At 43.3% G+C, this 16,915-nt stretch overlaps 1 protein-coding gene across 2 annotated transcripts in view; it reads right to left on the bottom strand.

Moving 5' to 3' along the window:
- Nucleotides 1–16,915, bottom strand: part of TMCC3 (transmembrane and coiled-coil domain family 3) — a 139,400-nt gene that overhangs the window by 59,183 nt on the left and 63,302 nt on the right. The gene's annotated exons all lie outside the window — the stretch shown is intronic.

Raw genomic sequence — 16,915 nt, forward strand, 5'->3', positions numbered from 1 at the left:
CCATGGGTCATCTACCTCACAAAAATCTTAAATCAGTTTAAAGCTGAAAACATCAATGAAACTGTGAACCATAAAACCACTTCTATTGATATTTGTTTCCTGTGTTGTTGCTGTAAATACGTTTTTCATTCAAGAAGTCTTACATTTAACCCATGTGTTGCACCATTATCTTGGATGCACGGAGAGGAGAAAGCAGGAGGACGTGGGCCAAGAAAGGAGACCAGGAAAGTTTGAGCAGTGGCTGTATGCCTGCATTCTTCAGAGGAACAAGCATTTTTTTGTGTTTCGTTTAAAATACCTCACCATCACCCTCATGTGAAGCTCTCCAAGGAAGACACAACTGCTGAGAGAAGCCAGACAGACATAGTGGCACCATTTCATAGGAAACTTGAACTCTGTGACTTGCTGGAGGGTTGTTTGGTGTCCTGCATGAACCCAGCAGCATGTGCGTAGGCTCTGCCCATGTTGTAAAACTGAGAAGCTGCCCTATTCTTAGAACATTACAGCTGGTCTGTAAACCATTGATCTATATTGTCTAGCATAATCATCATGGGTTGGGTGGCCCCCATGTTCCTCAGCAGTTAAATAACCTGTGTAACCAAGTCAAGTTTTAAATTCTCTCACAATCTTTTTAAAACACCGTATGAAAAAAGAAAACACATGCACAGATTTGAAGCATGCACGTACACACAAAAAACCTCAACCCATGACTCCTTGCCCAGCACTTAGACGAGAACAGCAAAGGAAGTGTTTCTAAGCCTCTCCCCTTTTTTATGACCATTATACAACAAGATAATTAAGTTCAGCTGAGGTCATCATCCTTTCACTGAGTTCCCAGTCCCGACAATAGAAACCTGTGTCTGATATGTGGTTCACAGAAAGATTTTAAACCTTGTTTCTACCAACCACTACTGTTATAAAACTCCTCTAATCTGCATTGGCTGCTCATTTTTCTTGACCTTTGGAGGCTGTAACACTGTTCCTTGCAAGCTTGAATTCTGAGACTCCCAAGCAAGCAGACGTATGTTACTGTATAGTTCAAATAAGTTAGGATCAATAATTAAATGCAAGACAAGCTCTAACCACACCAGTTGCATGCTTAGTCTTAACTATATTTTCCCAGACATTACACTGCTGAGTTCTACCACCATAAAGGATTCCTTAAAGCTCTGGACTATTTGAAGTTGCAGAGCAAGAGGAATTGAAAAAGAGGGATAAAACACATAGAGGAGAAAAACACACCAACCTCCTATTTAGAAGGACAACACGTTGAGTCAGGTAGGGTGAATTACAGAGAGCTAAATCACCGCTGTGCTTAAAACTGCCATCACAGACTTCCCCTTACCAGCATGTGGGCAGCAATATCATCAGATGTGGAATTCTGGTTCTCAGCTACCGGAAGGATTAATGCCAACAAACCTGCCCTGCAAAGTAGGTCACGGAGTCATCACCTCACCTGCTGCTCCCACAGCCACACCAGGCATGCTCTCAGTGGCTTTGATTTCACGTTAGTTTGGCACTTGCAACTATTTCATTATTTTAAATAACTCTCCAAAATTCTACACAGAGTTTACTTCTCCATCGTGTTCATTTTAGTCTGTGAATTCAGGTGCACAACAAATGGCCCCCAGTTTTGAGCTGATTAGCAGAAGAGCCTTAATTAAAATGCCAGTTAAAATGATAGTGCAATTACAGGAACATAAGCATCAACAATTTTCACTGAGTAATGGGGATTTACAGCTAAAGATAATGATTACATTTCTGCAAAAAATATTCTTTATTTTGAACTACTGTCACCCAGCAAAGCATTTGGAATGCATAAATTAGAGTCTCCCAGAAAACAATATTCTGGACAAATAGTTATTCTACTGGCATATACAGCTCTGAGTGGTTATGTTGCTTCCCCATTTTGAGAAATTTAAGAAAAATACCTCCACAGACAGTGGGCCATAAATAGCGTTTAGATTTTTCTGTTCCATTAACATTGCCTCCTTTAATGCATTCTATTTGTGTCAAGATAGGATCTTATTTAATTTTCAGTAGGCATTTAAATAGCCCACCAAGTAATAATAATGATACAGAAGAAATACTGATGCAGACTGCAAATTAAGAACTCTGTATTGCTTGCTATCTGTGCAGTTGTTTGCAGTACTTCTGTACCCTTAGTTGGTCTTTAACCAACACTTATATATCCAATGCATCACCGTGCAATGACCAGCTGAGTTAGTGACTCCTGACACTTCAAATGCATTGCTGTTCAAGCAGTGAGTTGCAAAAGGCATTGCACAACCGGCGTGAAACCCGGAGCACACCAGCCCTTCGACTGCTGGCCCTGGCAGGGTGCCCCGCACCACTGCTCATGCTCCCAGCAGCCCTTCTCCCTCGGCTGCCCTCTCAAAGCTGCACAGGTGTTGCTATGCTCCCCGAATGCTGCCGGTACCCATCTGCACGACAAATTCATCTTGAAAGGGCATCCACAGGCTAGAACACGGGCCCACCAACATCATCTTTTAATGTCAGGTGCGCACTGAGAGAATGCTTTCATTTCATTTCATTGCAGCTTTTCATACTGCGCACTGCAGTAATGCTAATGATAGAAGTGACAACATCTCTCTCAGCACCGGCATTAAAAAATTGTGTCAGTGCCCCCAGGTTGAAAATAAATGAACAAATAAATATTGAAACAAATTTTCTAAAGCCATCCATGAATTTGCTTAAGCTCAGCAGTGCTGGGAGAACAGAGAACATGGTGCATTTTGGAATCCAACATTTGGGCCAGTCTCCAGTACCAGTAGTGCTACTTATTGAATTGGGATTGCAGAAAGCTAACTTGATGTTAACCTACTAATTAATAAATAAATAAATAAATAAATAAAAGGTACGATGTGGCTACAGCTACTGCGCTATTGCCACCTACAGGTATTCTCTTCCTTAATTATGAAAAATAATGCAGGGAAACTTGCTGTCCTTGCACTTTATCCTGATAAACTCACTTGTTACCATGTAATTCACTGATGATGCATCATCAACTCGCCCGCTACAAGCTACAATTGAACATCTACTGTAAGATTCAGTAAATTGCTGCTCACCCAAATGAGGAAAAATGTTCAAAAATTCAGTGGAAGAATGGCTAAAATTAAAACTGATGTTAGAGGGAAAAAAAAAAAAAGCCTCGCTCTATACTTGCAATGATCAGATACCATCTCTATTCAGGTAACTTCTGCAGGCAGGCAGGAGAAACGTGGAGAGGACACGGGCTGCAGCACCCCTCTTGCAGCAACGCATGGCAAGGGGCAGGGCAGGCCGGGGCTGCAGAAGTCCTAAAAGTGAAGCTAGCTGGTGGCTCTGCCAAATGAGGAATCGGTGGTTTGGTTATCTTCATGCCACAGCTCAGAACACAAAGTTGCACAGCAAGGATGTGGTTGCTGTTCTGCCTTTCTTTGCTGCCCAGTCTAAGAGGAGGAACAACCTGCCTCAGTCCATGAGAACATACACTTGCAGGTGGTGAGCAACCTCTGTCAACTTGGAACTTTCTCCTCTTCAGCTGGAAATCTTTTTCCTTTTTCTTTAAAAAAAAAGAGTTTAATCATAGTTAAATATAGTGGTGACTATAGTACTTGTTGCTCAGACCAATCATTGTCTATGAGTAAGTCAATCAGAAAGATCTCCTAACAAAGTACTTCAGCATATTTGAATTCCTATTTCTGTTACCTGCACTGTCATTTCCAGATATGCCTGGTATTTGTAAATACCACTGGAAAAATAAAAGAAGTTGTGAGTGCTAGCTATTCTGAGAAAGGCTGAGGAAACCAGAATATCAATTGCAAAACAATATAGTCAGAGTAATAGAGTAAAATGCTTCTGGCACATACTGGTCTTATCGTTAAGCACAGTACAGAATGTGTTGAGAGCACAGAGACACCAGGGCACGTGAGGATGGGCACGACAACAGGTACAGAACAGCTTGGAAAACTGAAGGATATAGCTGTCTTTTTTTAGAAAGCCACTTTAAAAAATGTTTTTCCCTCAACATAAGGATCTGCTTTTAACAGGGTTTCCCAGTTTGACACCAGGGGATGGGTGCCAGTACTGACCGACAGATGCGTGTTGCTGTTTGGAAAGGTGGACACTCAGCACAGCTACAGATTCCTCTTCCCTACAGCTGCCCCACACCATATTAATATTCTGTATATTCACAACATTACCAGCAGAGCTAAAACACTGTGACTAACACCTCAGCCATTGCTGAGGCTTGTAATTATTTCAGAGTCAGAGAGCCATGACATACCTCTTCTGAAAACAAAATTAGTTAACATATGCATGGATACAGCATACAAATGATGTTGATATCTCTCCATCTTTTGTGTTAATGAATCATTCTGATCCAAATGCAGATATTTTGGCATGCCTTTTGTCATGTTTGAGTGCATAAAAAGAATTATGAGCTGATGAATGAAACACAACCACCACTTAAATACAACATGCTGGATAATCTGAATTGGATGTGAAGCTCCATGCAACAAGGTACAAAATAGATACTACAGTGGACATCTGCAAAGCACTACCTGTTCAGCAGAGACGTAGGCTTACACTATACAAATTACAGAAATTCCCTGATACAAGCACATGTTTCCCAGTGCTCCATTCAGGTTAAATGGCCAAGTTTTAAATTCACCAGTATAAAGCCCCGTTTACTGGATTTCAAAGAAGTAGGGGAAAAATTCTTTCCTTTTCCTCATTTTCTCATTCCTTCATTCAATACCATTTTGTGCAAAACTGAGTTCTAGCTGTATCTCTTCTCTGTGTAGGGTCTTTCCACAGCAAAATAGAAAACAGGTTATTTTTAAATAATAGAATGAGGAAATAAAAACAGGAAAAAATGATACATGCAAGCATCATCCTTGAAACAATTACCTCTGCTTTTGTAATTGACTGGATTTCAACCTGATGAAACTTTTTTTTTGATTTTGTTGTTGCATATACTTACGAGATTCTGGTGTTTTATTCGAAGGGAAAGAACAATAAGTTTTATAACGAACTAGGAATGTATACTAGGAAAATTCTGATTTCACTCAAGTAAAATGAGGGTTTTGCCTCTGACTTAAACTGTGCTTTTACCCACATTCTCTAGTACTGTAGTGGGGATGTTTCTTATCATTTAGTCAGATAAAATCTTAACAACATGGCTTTTGTCAACATGAAAGGAAAGTAGAAGTGCTATTAAAATTTACATTAACCTGAAACAGTTTCACTTCCATGTTTGTTCAAAAATAAAAGACATTTAGCCTTTAAAATAAAACCCTTTTAATTTTAACTGTGAACCAGAAACAGTACGTGTTCTTGGAGCATGCAGCTTTTTTGATCAAGAACTTTTTTTGGGAGATTGTATTACAGCTGTGTGAATTATTACAAGGAATTACAGTCTTTTACAGACAACACTGGACAAGTCTAAGTGATTTAGGAGCTTCAGTCCTACCATCGAAATATCTCAGGAATTTATGGACAGGATTCATAAAGATTCTCAAGTACAAAGCCCTCTGGAAAGATCTGTTTAATTCATTGGGCATTAAGGCTCTGGGTCATTAGCAGATAGAGCTCAGCTTAGGGAAGCTTAGAAGAATTTTCTGCCCTAACCATCTGCCCATTTTAGATGCCTCCCTCCCTCCTGGCAAAACTAGCTCAGCATCTGGTGAGGGAGATGCCCTATGGGTCTGGTGTATTCATGCAGACTGATGACAGTCTGGGTCTTTCCCAGTGCATCCACTACGATTTAAGCAGATCAATGACTGCTGTATGATTAGGCGAGCAATCCTCACAGCAGGGGCAGGAAACCTTTGAAACAGGGCAGAGAGAAATGTTCGGGGCCAGGGGCGGTACCGCAGCCTTAGCATAAGCTTTCCCTTTGGAGGGCAAAGGCCTCAGGGGCGCTCAGACGGGAGCCAGAGTTAACTGCAGTTAACAGGGACCTACTCTCCCTAGTATCTAAGTAATCGTTAAAGATGAGAATTAATAACAGCTGAAGAAAAGTTCTTTATCTCATTGGACCATGCAGACTGTACAGGCCTGTACTTCTACTTCACAGATGTTTGTTTTACAGCAGGCCATTTTTCTCTCTGCTTGCTAAGCTGCTGGCAGATTCCTTGACATTTTGGAGGAGAGATCAATCTGGATTTAATAAAGTGATCAAGAGGAAAGAGGGTAGAATTCTTTATCTAAAAAGTCTGCCAAATCAACGGCATTGTGCAGACTGACATCGTGATGGGCAGTAGCTTATTGATTCAGCGGCCATTTGCTAATCGGGGTGACACAGAGCAGCTCCTGTCTGGCATGCCACAGAATTACACCGTGTGCGAGTGGCCAAATGGTACTGCAGATCCAGCAGTGTCCTTTCCTGATTCCTCCCAGTTAGAAGCTCAAGGTTAGAAAACTTTAAAGTGATGTTTAACTAAGGGGTGAAGGGACTTACACAGATTTATTTTCAACTGTGGACACAGAAAATCTTGTTTTACATGTACAGCTGGCAGGACTACCAACAACACAAAGATACTTAGGTTTGGGAGTTTTTAGGTTTCCATTCAGAACTACTGAATTTGACTAGTATCAGATCTAAATGTACAGATTTTTGACTTCTTGTTTTCCAGTTACTGTGAATCACAGAATCATAGCGTCGCAGAACATTCTGAGTTGGAAGGGACCCACAAGGACCATCGAGTCCAACTCCTGGCTCCACACAGGGCCACCCAAGAATCAGACCACGTGTCTGAGAGCATTGCCCAAATGCTTCTTGAACTCTGTCAGCCTCGGTGCCATGAGCAGTGCCCCGGGGAGCCTGTCCCAGCACCCAACCACCTTCCCAGTGAAAAGCCTTTCCCTAACCCCCAGCCTGACCCACCCCTGTCCCAGCTCCATGCCGTGAGGGCGCTGCAGGCCACCATGAGGCCTCCCCTCAGCCTCCCATTCTCCAGGCTGAACAAACCGAAGTTTTGAAGCGAAGCTGTCCTTCCTTTGTCTCGCTCACTCTCTTACACACGTGTACCATTCCCATTTCCCCACTAGGATAAACTTCACACTGCTGAGTAATTACACATTTTTCCTCTCCCCACAGGTAATTTACCTTGGAGAAATTAAAACAACCCCTGGGTACTGTAAAAACACATGTCCTGTGGCAGAAACTTCAGCCAGCAGGCACTCAGGCTGAATGGAAGAAAACCAGCAGCAGGATGACAGAGATGAAGACAAACTGCCCTCTGCCTGCCTTCAGGAGACCCAGGCCGAGGGCTGCGCTGCTCCCTGGTAACCCAGGGCTCCATGCGAAGCCCAGTAAGCACAAATGGAAAACCCGATTTCAAAGCGCTCTGGGACAGGCTTTCTGGTTTAGAAGGCAAACTCAGCCACAGCACCTGGATGGTTATGAGTGAGATTACACCACATACCCAGAGCAAGAACCAGGCTGGTAGAGACACGATTCCAGCACAGCATAACCAGTGCTGAAACAACTCCCAGGTACATGTAAGGAGGAGAAAATGGGAAACTGATGAAAACTGTTTCTAAGATAATGTGTTCCCTCTGTGACCCCTCGAAAATGAACTTGTGCTGAACAAGTAATTGGGTTCACCAGACTGCAGGATCAGCAATCACACATTGCTCTAAGTAACTGAATACTTACAGGGAACAAAATTTAAAATAAAACACGAGTGTTCTATAGTTTCCAGAGCCTAATGACACTCACAGTGAAGTATACTGAGAATTTTTAAATTTAGGAACTGAAAATGATTTTGTGGAAATGCCTTCTAAAACTGTGTGTTTGAATCACAGAGCTATAGAAGTATAGAATCAATTAGGTTGGAAAAGACCTCTAAGATCATCTGGTCCAACCTTTAACCTAGCACTGCCAAGTCCACCATTAAACTACATGTCTGAGCTCTACATATACAATTTTTAAAGACTACCAGGAATGGTGACTCAACTGCTTCCCTGGGCAGCCAGTTCCAATACTTCATGATGTTTTCAGTGAAGAAAGTTTTCCTAATATTCAATCCAAATCTCTCTTGCTGCAACTTAAGGCCATTTCCTCTTGTCTTATCACTTAATGCGTGGGAGAAGAGATGATTACCACCTTGCCATAGCCTCCTTAAGGTAATTATAGAGAGTGATAAGGTCTGCCCTGAGCCTCCTCTTCTCCAGACTAAACAACCCCGGCTCCCTCAGTTACTCCTCAAGACTTGTTCTCTAGACACTTCACCACCTTCATAGCCCTGCTGTGGACACATTCCAAGGCCTCCATGTCCTTCTTGTAGTGAGGGGCCCAAAACCAAACACAGTACTCAAGGTGCAGCCTCACCAGAGTCAAGTACAGAGAGACAATCACTTCCTTAGCCCTGCTTGCCACACTATTTCTGATACAAGCCAGGATGCTCTTGGCCTTCTTGGCCACCTGAGCACACTGCTGGCTCATATTCAGCTGGCCATCAAACAGTACCCCCAGGTCCCTTTCTGCCAGGCAGCTTTCCAGCCATTCTTCCATCAGCCTGTGGCACTGCATGTGCTTGTTGTGCCCCAGGTGCAGGACCTGGCACTTGGCCTTGCTGAACCTCATACAGTCAGCCTTGACCCATCGGTCTGCCCTATCCAGATCCCTCTGCAGAGCCCTCCTGCCCTCATGCAGATCAGCACTCGTGCCTATCTTGGCATCATCTGCAAACCTACTGAGGGTGCACTCAATCACCTGCCTTCTGGAAGTCCCATTCTGCTAACCCCCCTCCTTACTTCCCCAAGAATCAAAAACTCTGTTAATTCATGATTTCTATGCCCAAGACAGCCTCCAGCCTTCATTCACATCATCCACAAGTCTTTCTCTGTCAACAAGCAAAAAGTCCAGCAGGGTACCATCCCGACTTGGCTCACTCACCAGCTGTGTCAGGAAGTTACCTTCCACACAATCCAGAAATCTCCTAGACTTTCCTCTCTACTGTGTTGTATTTTTAGCAGATATCTGGTATGTTGAAGTCCAAACACTCCCTAACATATAGGGCTACCCTCCCACCTCTCCTTCCTAACCTATCCCTTCTGAAGAATTTGTAGCCATCCACTGCAGCACTCCAGTTGTGGAAGGTAGCAGCAAGATGCATTAGGACATAGTAAGGCATGAAATTGCCTCATAAAGACAATCACTTTTGAAAAACATAGTAATAAGCATCACAGCGAAATTACAGATAATGATTGGTATTCTTGTGCTACTTCACACAGCCTGCTCTGACACTTGTGCTGAGAAAATGAGTAATGAACTTGACTCCAGCTACTGAAACAAAGAAAAAAGAAAATATTGTGTTATCCTAGTTTGTTTTTCTGTGGTACATGCAGAGATGAAGCATGTGCCATTTTTGGATACACCTGAACTGACCAAGCTGGTGCCTCCTTTGGAGAAGGGCTCTCTGCAGCCTGCAGATTTGCGATCCTCCTGACTGATCATTGCGTCTTGTTTCTACCAGTCCCAAAAGCACCCTGCTGAGTTTGGCACATAGTGATTTTTTTAACTTGCAACCCTACTTTCTGAATAGGACACTCACCCCTCAACTGCTTGAAATGGGACAATCATCCCATTAAACAAAATGGGGAATTAATGCACACCGGTGTGCAAAGATGTTCTGGAAGAGGTCTGGGAACACCTGAGCTACTTCCTCAACTGAGCCAGATGAGGCTGAACTCAAGTTGCTGTAGAGCTCGTAAGTGGATCAGATGGGAGCAAATGGCAAGTTACACACAGTTATGGCTGGAAAAAATATTCTTTATGTACAGGTTAGAATAAAAGCTTGATTTGGTTTAATTTGGGACAGTGGAGTTTTAATGGCAGGAAGTACAGTTAAATAATGTTAATTAGCCATTAACAAGCACTCTAAACATGCAAAGAGCTCTTCAGTAGTTAGATACAGGGAGTCATTCTACACAATATCCTTGTGTCATATGCATTAGTCCCATTTTTGGTGGTGGAGATTGAGGTCTTCAGATGAGATACCCCAAATTACAGTCAATTATCTTATTGGCAGATGGCTTACCATTAAGCATGGGATGATCCAATGAAAAAAATCAGGTGCAATTCTTTGAGTCCATGACCTGGGCTCATCTTGTAAAAAAAAAAAAAAATCCCACCCATGGGTTAGGAAAGACACAAATAAAGAAAATAAATAAAGAAAAAAATAAATATACATATATATATACATTTTAACTGAGACTCAGAAGGCTGGAAGCGTATTAGAAGCCAGCAAAGCGTCCTTTTGCAAACAGTGCACCTGTAAGACTCCTCACCATATGTCAAAGCTCCCACATAAACAAAGGGGTTTCCTTTAGCTGAACTGCCACAGAAGATGCAAATATAGATGTAAAGCTGTGGGGAGCTGCAAGGTTATCTCAACCAGCCCTATGTGATCCACTCTTCAGAAGTCAAATAGCTGCTGCAGGGTGGCCGACAGCAGCTAAGCTTGCCTTCAGACTCTCTAGATAGTTTCCCCTGGGATGTCAAATGCACAGGCCCACTCGCCATCTCCAGCTACTTTTGTGCTATGCCTGTGGGCCCCCAGCACAAGAAGCAGACTTGCCACCCGAGCTGTCCAGTCTCGTCTATGAAAGAATGCTCTGAGCCATATCTAGCACTCATCTGGCTTGGATGACCATGGGAAACACAGAGATAAATTATTCTAGTTTTAAGTGTAATCTAAATTGCTAAATTGTCCGTTCTCACCAGCTTGCCAATTGCCAGGATTCTTTGAGTTAGGTATGGGGACAGGAGGGAACACAGTCCTTCACCTGCACACAGTTAACAAAGCTTCTTCCCCAATCCTTCATTTGATGAAGATCATAGAGGAGCACCTGCTATTCTACCAAAATAGTCAGCTTCCAGAAAGGTTGTTTGCACTTTACATAAGCAAATCAAATACAAAAGGAAAAATGACTAATCACTGTTCCATTAAAAAAGAAAAAAAAAAAAAAAGAAAAAAAAAAAACAGCTACACAAATGTCATCAGTTATACTTGATTTTAAGTAAAACTTAGAAAATAAAATTTTTGCCAACTAAAGCTCAGAAAAGTCAAAGACCTGTCTCATAACCAGTGCACCTCGGAATGCAGAATGCTAATGCATTCAAGACAGTTTGGCATATATAAAGCAATCCAATAATAAATAAATAAATAAATAAAATGGGGGGTTCTTCAATACTTCAAAATACCCAGAAAAGTCAGGTCCTGTTCTTACCAGCCTTAGCAGCCAGTGACTACTGAGTTCCACTGAGTTTTGAGAACAAAGATAAGTTTGCCAGCCACTTTCAAAAAAATCCATGTCAGATATAACATCAAAAATAAAGTTACCTGTAGCAGGTTTGGTTCCTGATTTTATCTAAAGGTATCTCATTTTTTGAGAAGAAGCTGGCTTCCTTCAGCCCAACAGACCTCCCAATGTTTTGCCCAATTCTCCCATTTTTGCTCAGAATTTTCACTAGTCTTCTGAGATCAGATTGTCTTCTCCAGGATTCATACGGGGGTCAGTGAGAAATATATTTAATTTACCACTTAGATATTCCTCTAGGCATATACCAAATATGATACCTACTGCAAATCTCAGCACAGGTCCAGATCTTCTCAGTTCCTTCATAACATTAAAGCTGTCATTGCCTTAGCCTTCTAAGTCTTGAAAAAAAAAAAAAAAAAGGCAATTTCTTGCATGTCTGATCAGACACATCTGGTGGAACTGAAGCAGGAGAGCTCAATGAGCTGCCTCTTCCTCTCATGTCCTCTTTGCATGCTGAGTGTGGTTCGTGCCTCCTGCCCTGGGCATCCTTCCATCCAGCCTACCACTTCCATAAGAGCCACGCAGAGCCTGGCTGTGAGCACGCAGACTGCCCGCGGAGAGCCATAGGAGCAGCACATACACAGTGTACAAGCAAGAGGGCTGATACGAAGCGAAAGTGTCATCGGGGGTGGGGAAATCGACCGTTCTGTACGGTCAACACATCTTGCTCTAAATATTCATGTCTCAACTTCCCCCCAGTTCCAGAAGAGAGGCTGTGGACTCCACAGGGCTGGCTGGATCAAAGAGCATGTGTACATCATAACCAAAACGACTACGCTACAGGACATCTGGTTGCTTTTTTCTTCTTATGGTTGGCTTTTTAAATATGTATAACCATCTTTTAGACTGGTTGATTAAAAAGAGTATATCTGAGTCCTGCGTGCAAAGCTGACACCTTTCACTTGCTCACATCCAGAAAAAGGATGTGAGACTAATACAAATACTGAAAGGAAATGGTTTGATCACAGACGTGTTATTTTGGCCACTGCCTTCAGATTTCCCACAGGGTGGGAACACACCACGCAGCGTAAGACTACAGAGCAGAGTTTCAGCAATGAGTCAGGCTAAGTAACTCGACAAGGTAATGCTGTCTGGATCCTCTAGGACTAGATCTAGACTGCAGTTTATCAACAAAGGCTGTAACAGAGTTCTTGCACGTAATTACACCGCTGCGTTTCTAATATATCCCATTCCTCATCCTTAGTATAATGACTTCTCAGCAGAACGCAGGCAGCTCCCAAAACGTGCGTCACAAAACGATGCAAAAATCTTCCTTAGGATAAAATAACCAGCTTTTTGGATCAGAGGAATACATTAACATCTTATTTAAATCATGACGGGAGAAAAAAATTTAAACTCTGATGCCAACAGGTAGAAATTTAGAGAGAGAATCACTTTTTACTTAATTTCTGTAAAATACAAGAGTAATTTCTGTCTCGACATTTTCTCTAATCATTCTCCCATTTGGCTACCGCATAAGGATTACCCAGGGTTAACAGAACCCTTCTGTTTTGAGTTCCTTACTGGAGGCAGCTACAAAGTCTTAGAGGATCAGCACGGACAACTTCAAATCCCTATGGCTAATTTTAGGATTTATTCCTGTGCCCTTGTAGCACAGGCTGCAGTCACTTTGACAAACAGCTGGAAAGCAGAATGCAGTAAGGAGCTCTGTCTTGTAAACACTGTTTTTCTTCCATTGCACAGTTGTCTAAGAAGACCAAGTAAATCCCTGCACTCACTACCGAAGAGTAAATTCAAGTATTACTTCCTTTTCTTCAAGGGTAGATTAACACTGCACTGTTGTCACAGACACAGATTCAGACATAGGTTTGACCATGACCTTCCCTACACCAAGAGTAGGATTTCTCATGGCACGTAACTCAAAAGAAGCAGCTAAAGAGTGTTTCTCTCTACAGTACTGCTGCACATGGGCCAAGTAATCAATTTTTGACAGGGACTGAGTACAGCTGAGGAAGAGGTAGTTTCCTCAGCAGCTCGTCAATGTACAGCTAACAATTCGGAGGACGAGGGCAAGCAGTGGCTAGGATCCTGCACAACCCTTCAAAGGAGACCACGCTCCTGCTCCGTGGTTCCTTGTTGTCATTTACTCATCAGCCGCTCCTGGCTTGTGTCCTGCCACAATAACAAGCCTCAGCCTCATGGGGAAAAGAAAACACGGGCTTTGGAAAAGCAATATACTGTAACTTTGGTCTCCTCCTGTCCCAGAGGGTTCTTGGGTCAGCAGGCACTGACTCCTTGATGTCCCTGGGAGAGGTGTGTGCATCCTCAGCAGGCTCATAAGCAGATCCTGGTGAGGGCTCTGTCGTCCTGTGGCAGCCCTGTCAACATCCATGATTTTAGCCAAATTTCCTGACATCTAGAGTTTCCCAAAGCTCCCAATCCCAGAATGATAAAACTCAGTGAGATTCTCAGCTTTCCTATTTTTTAATAGTGCAAATTTGTGATTACAAAGAGAAGCTAAAAATCTGTCAGGAGCGTCACCTGACAACTCATAAAACAGATGGCAATGAAAAAAGTCACTGCCTGTAATCTCATTGCTTTGGGAGGTCTGACTCAGGCTGCTCAGTGCTAGAGCTGGCAGTGGGGACGCTGTACATCTAAACACCGCCACAAACAGCTGTGGATCCTGCCCCCAAAATCTGACGTAGCAAAAAAATTGATTAATATCGCAGAGCATCTTGGCTGAAACAATTCACCGAAGTTACTACAAGTGCAGCTAAGCCAGGAGCTGGGCTCCTTCTGCAGCAACCCAAGGAGATCCTTGTCTCAGCACTCGCTGACGAGCAACAGATGAGGCCTTTCAAAAGCAAAACTTCTTGATTGCTTTCTTATTCTCTGACTCTGGTTCTGTGAAAAGAAATCACTGCAGTTGAAAAACCCAGCAATTTGGCAAGGCCAAGCCCTAAGATGCAATTAGTCACAGACATTGTTGCAACTGCTTGCAGGGCTCCCCAGCACTCCCTCGCCTCCAGCAATTGGATAGTAACAACTTGCATAAAAATGGATTTAGAAAATTCATTAGTAACAGTGCAAGTTAATTATGGCATTAGTACAGTTCAACATTACCCTTCCTATTAAAGATGCCCAGTCTAACTAGGTCCTTGAAATAGCTTTAAATAATACACGAGTGTTTTGGGTATATGTTAGAGGCACACTGTTCTGGTTTTGTTGCTGTTCAGCTGTAATACAACTGCCTCATTTAAGATCATTTAAATGGTCATGTTTTTTTCCAGTAATACCAAAATAGTCACTAGAAAACATCTTAATCAAAGATAGAATCTGTTTATTGCATATTTATGAAAGGAAGGGATTTTAGGGATTCATTCACAAGATGCCCCTGTCTGGGAAATAGCATGCAACTATTCCATTGCTCTGTGAAAAGAAAAATGGGAAAACATGTGGCATGCCCAGCTCATTTAACATTTCAGTGAGTAGTCCTAAACTTCCTAATGAGTGACCGCTTCACAAATCTGTTTTACCTGATGATACTCAGCCTTTCTAATCAAACCGGAGCTCTGACAGATGCACGTATTTCCCCTGTTTCCAGAGTAGTGTCCCCATGATGAAGTGGAAACTGATAACAGGACAAAGGAAACATGCTTATTTTATCACAGCATAGCTGGATTTGACGTACTGTAAGCAGGACAGTAGACTAATGTGAAAGACTGAGTCAGTATGGTAACAAAAAGTTCACTTGCAGAAAAACAGTGCAGATTCAGTTCACCTGGGAAAAGACACAATCAGCCAGTATTCACTGAAAAGTTTTGGTTGAAATTAATTAGGTAAGTTATTTGTAAAACAGTTAATGTATTTATGTCCATGAGTATTCATTCTTCCAGCTAAATTCACAAGAAAGTTACACACTTTCCACAACACTAATGAGGGGGTGGTGGTATCACATCCCCTTACTGGCAAGGGGTTGGTTACTCTCCTAAAGAAAATCCAGAAAATGCACAATTCACAGAAACAAAAAAAAAAAAAAGGAAAGAGTTGAAAAGATACAGAGCTGGTCCTGCCTTGGGGACCAGCCAGCTGCACAGTCCTTGGCAGGACTGATGGCTGCTGACAGAAATCCACACACCCCTCCCAAACCAGGGAAAGGCCAAAGGCTGCTGGACTCTGGGCAGCGAAGCTCTGCTGAGAATGAAAGCTTCAGTCAGAAACGCCCGTGTGAGTGACAGCTGAGTACGAGAAGCCCAGAGAGACAGTTTGTACCAGAAGAAACCTCCGGCATGCCAGCACAAGTGCAGCAGGGGTGACTGATGAAGACTCCAGAGAGCCTGCGGGAGCTGCTGGCTGGCCCCGGCGCTGCGATGGGAGCAGGGACCCTGCCCTGACTCACCAGCTCCTAGGGCCCGCAGGGCAGAGGGATGTGGATGCCATTCTGTTTATTTACAAGAATGGACAAAAATACCCAATTCCAGTGCAGTTTTAGTTTGTCTGTTTTTTCCCTCCTAGCTGGAAAGGCTGACACGTACAGCCTCAGCAGCACAGCCAGCCTCACGCCTTGTACAGGTGCCTCCTGCAGCAGCACGGCTTTCAGTGCTCTGCTCTCACCTGCCGATAAATGCACAAACCAATACCCCACTGATGCAGGAAACAAAGTTCACAGCCTTTATGCTTAACTGTCCGATGGTCTGAGTGAGATCAAGCCCAGGAGTGGCAAACACAAGCAGGCAGTCGAACGGTTGCTGGAGGCTGGTGGTCTTCCAGAGGAACATCAGGCAGAAAAGCTATTTCCTCGCAGCCCGCGACACATCCCATGGCCGTCTGACAGAATCATGTTCTGAGAATACAACAGCTCACAAAGAAGTTTCCATCCCGCCCAGTTTGATGCTTGGTGGTGCTGCTGTTCAAGGTTATTTCCTGATCTGCTTCTTCCTCGGCTCCCCCCAGGGTCTCTTTCTGTCCCCACCCTCACAGATCTCACTCAGACATCGTGTGAGCGCCAGGGCTCCCAGGGGACTGGCTGCCACCTGAATCAGCACAGACACCCAGGGCCTAATCTTCATGGTTAGGAAATCGCTTCAGAGAGGGGAACAAACAGGACTCGTGTGCCCAACGATTCTCTATCTGAACAGCCCATGAAGAATAGCGTGGGTAACAAAAAATAAAAAAAATGGAAATAATGTTCGAAAGTAGGTCTTCACAGCTGGGGGAGGGAAAGGGAGCAGACAAGAGGTTGAGAAGGTCGTTTTTGTGGAGACAAGTTATGAAGTACAGTGGATGCTACATTTCATTGTGCTTCCCTTTGATGCACTTGGTTGTGATCACAACTAGAGCTGGTGACCTGCCACGGTGATCCGGAGTGGAAATTCAAAGTTAAGCATGAATAAATGCTCCAAGTCCAACACGCTGCAAAAGCTATGTTCAGCAGCAGGTTTTGCTCCTGCCAGTTTGTGTTAAGACAGAGAACGCTAACTCTCCATTTCTGTACAGACAGTCCTGTTGCTTCCCATGTGCCGCTGTGCCCAGTCAAAACCAACCTCCTAAAAGCAACCTTCCCGTGTCTGGGAGTCTAACCGAGGCCACCAGTGGCAGACGGGTGTTAACGCTG

The sequence above is a fragment of the Aythya ferina genome (assembly GCF_964211825.1).
Source record: "Aythya ferina genome assembly, chromosome: 1".
In the NCBI taxonomy this organism is placed as follows: Eukaryota; Metazoa; Chordata; class Aves; order Anseriformes; family Anatidae; genus Aythya; species Aythya ferina.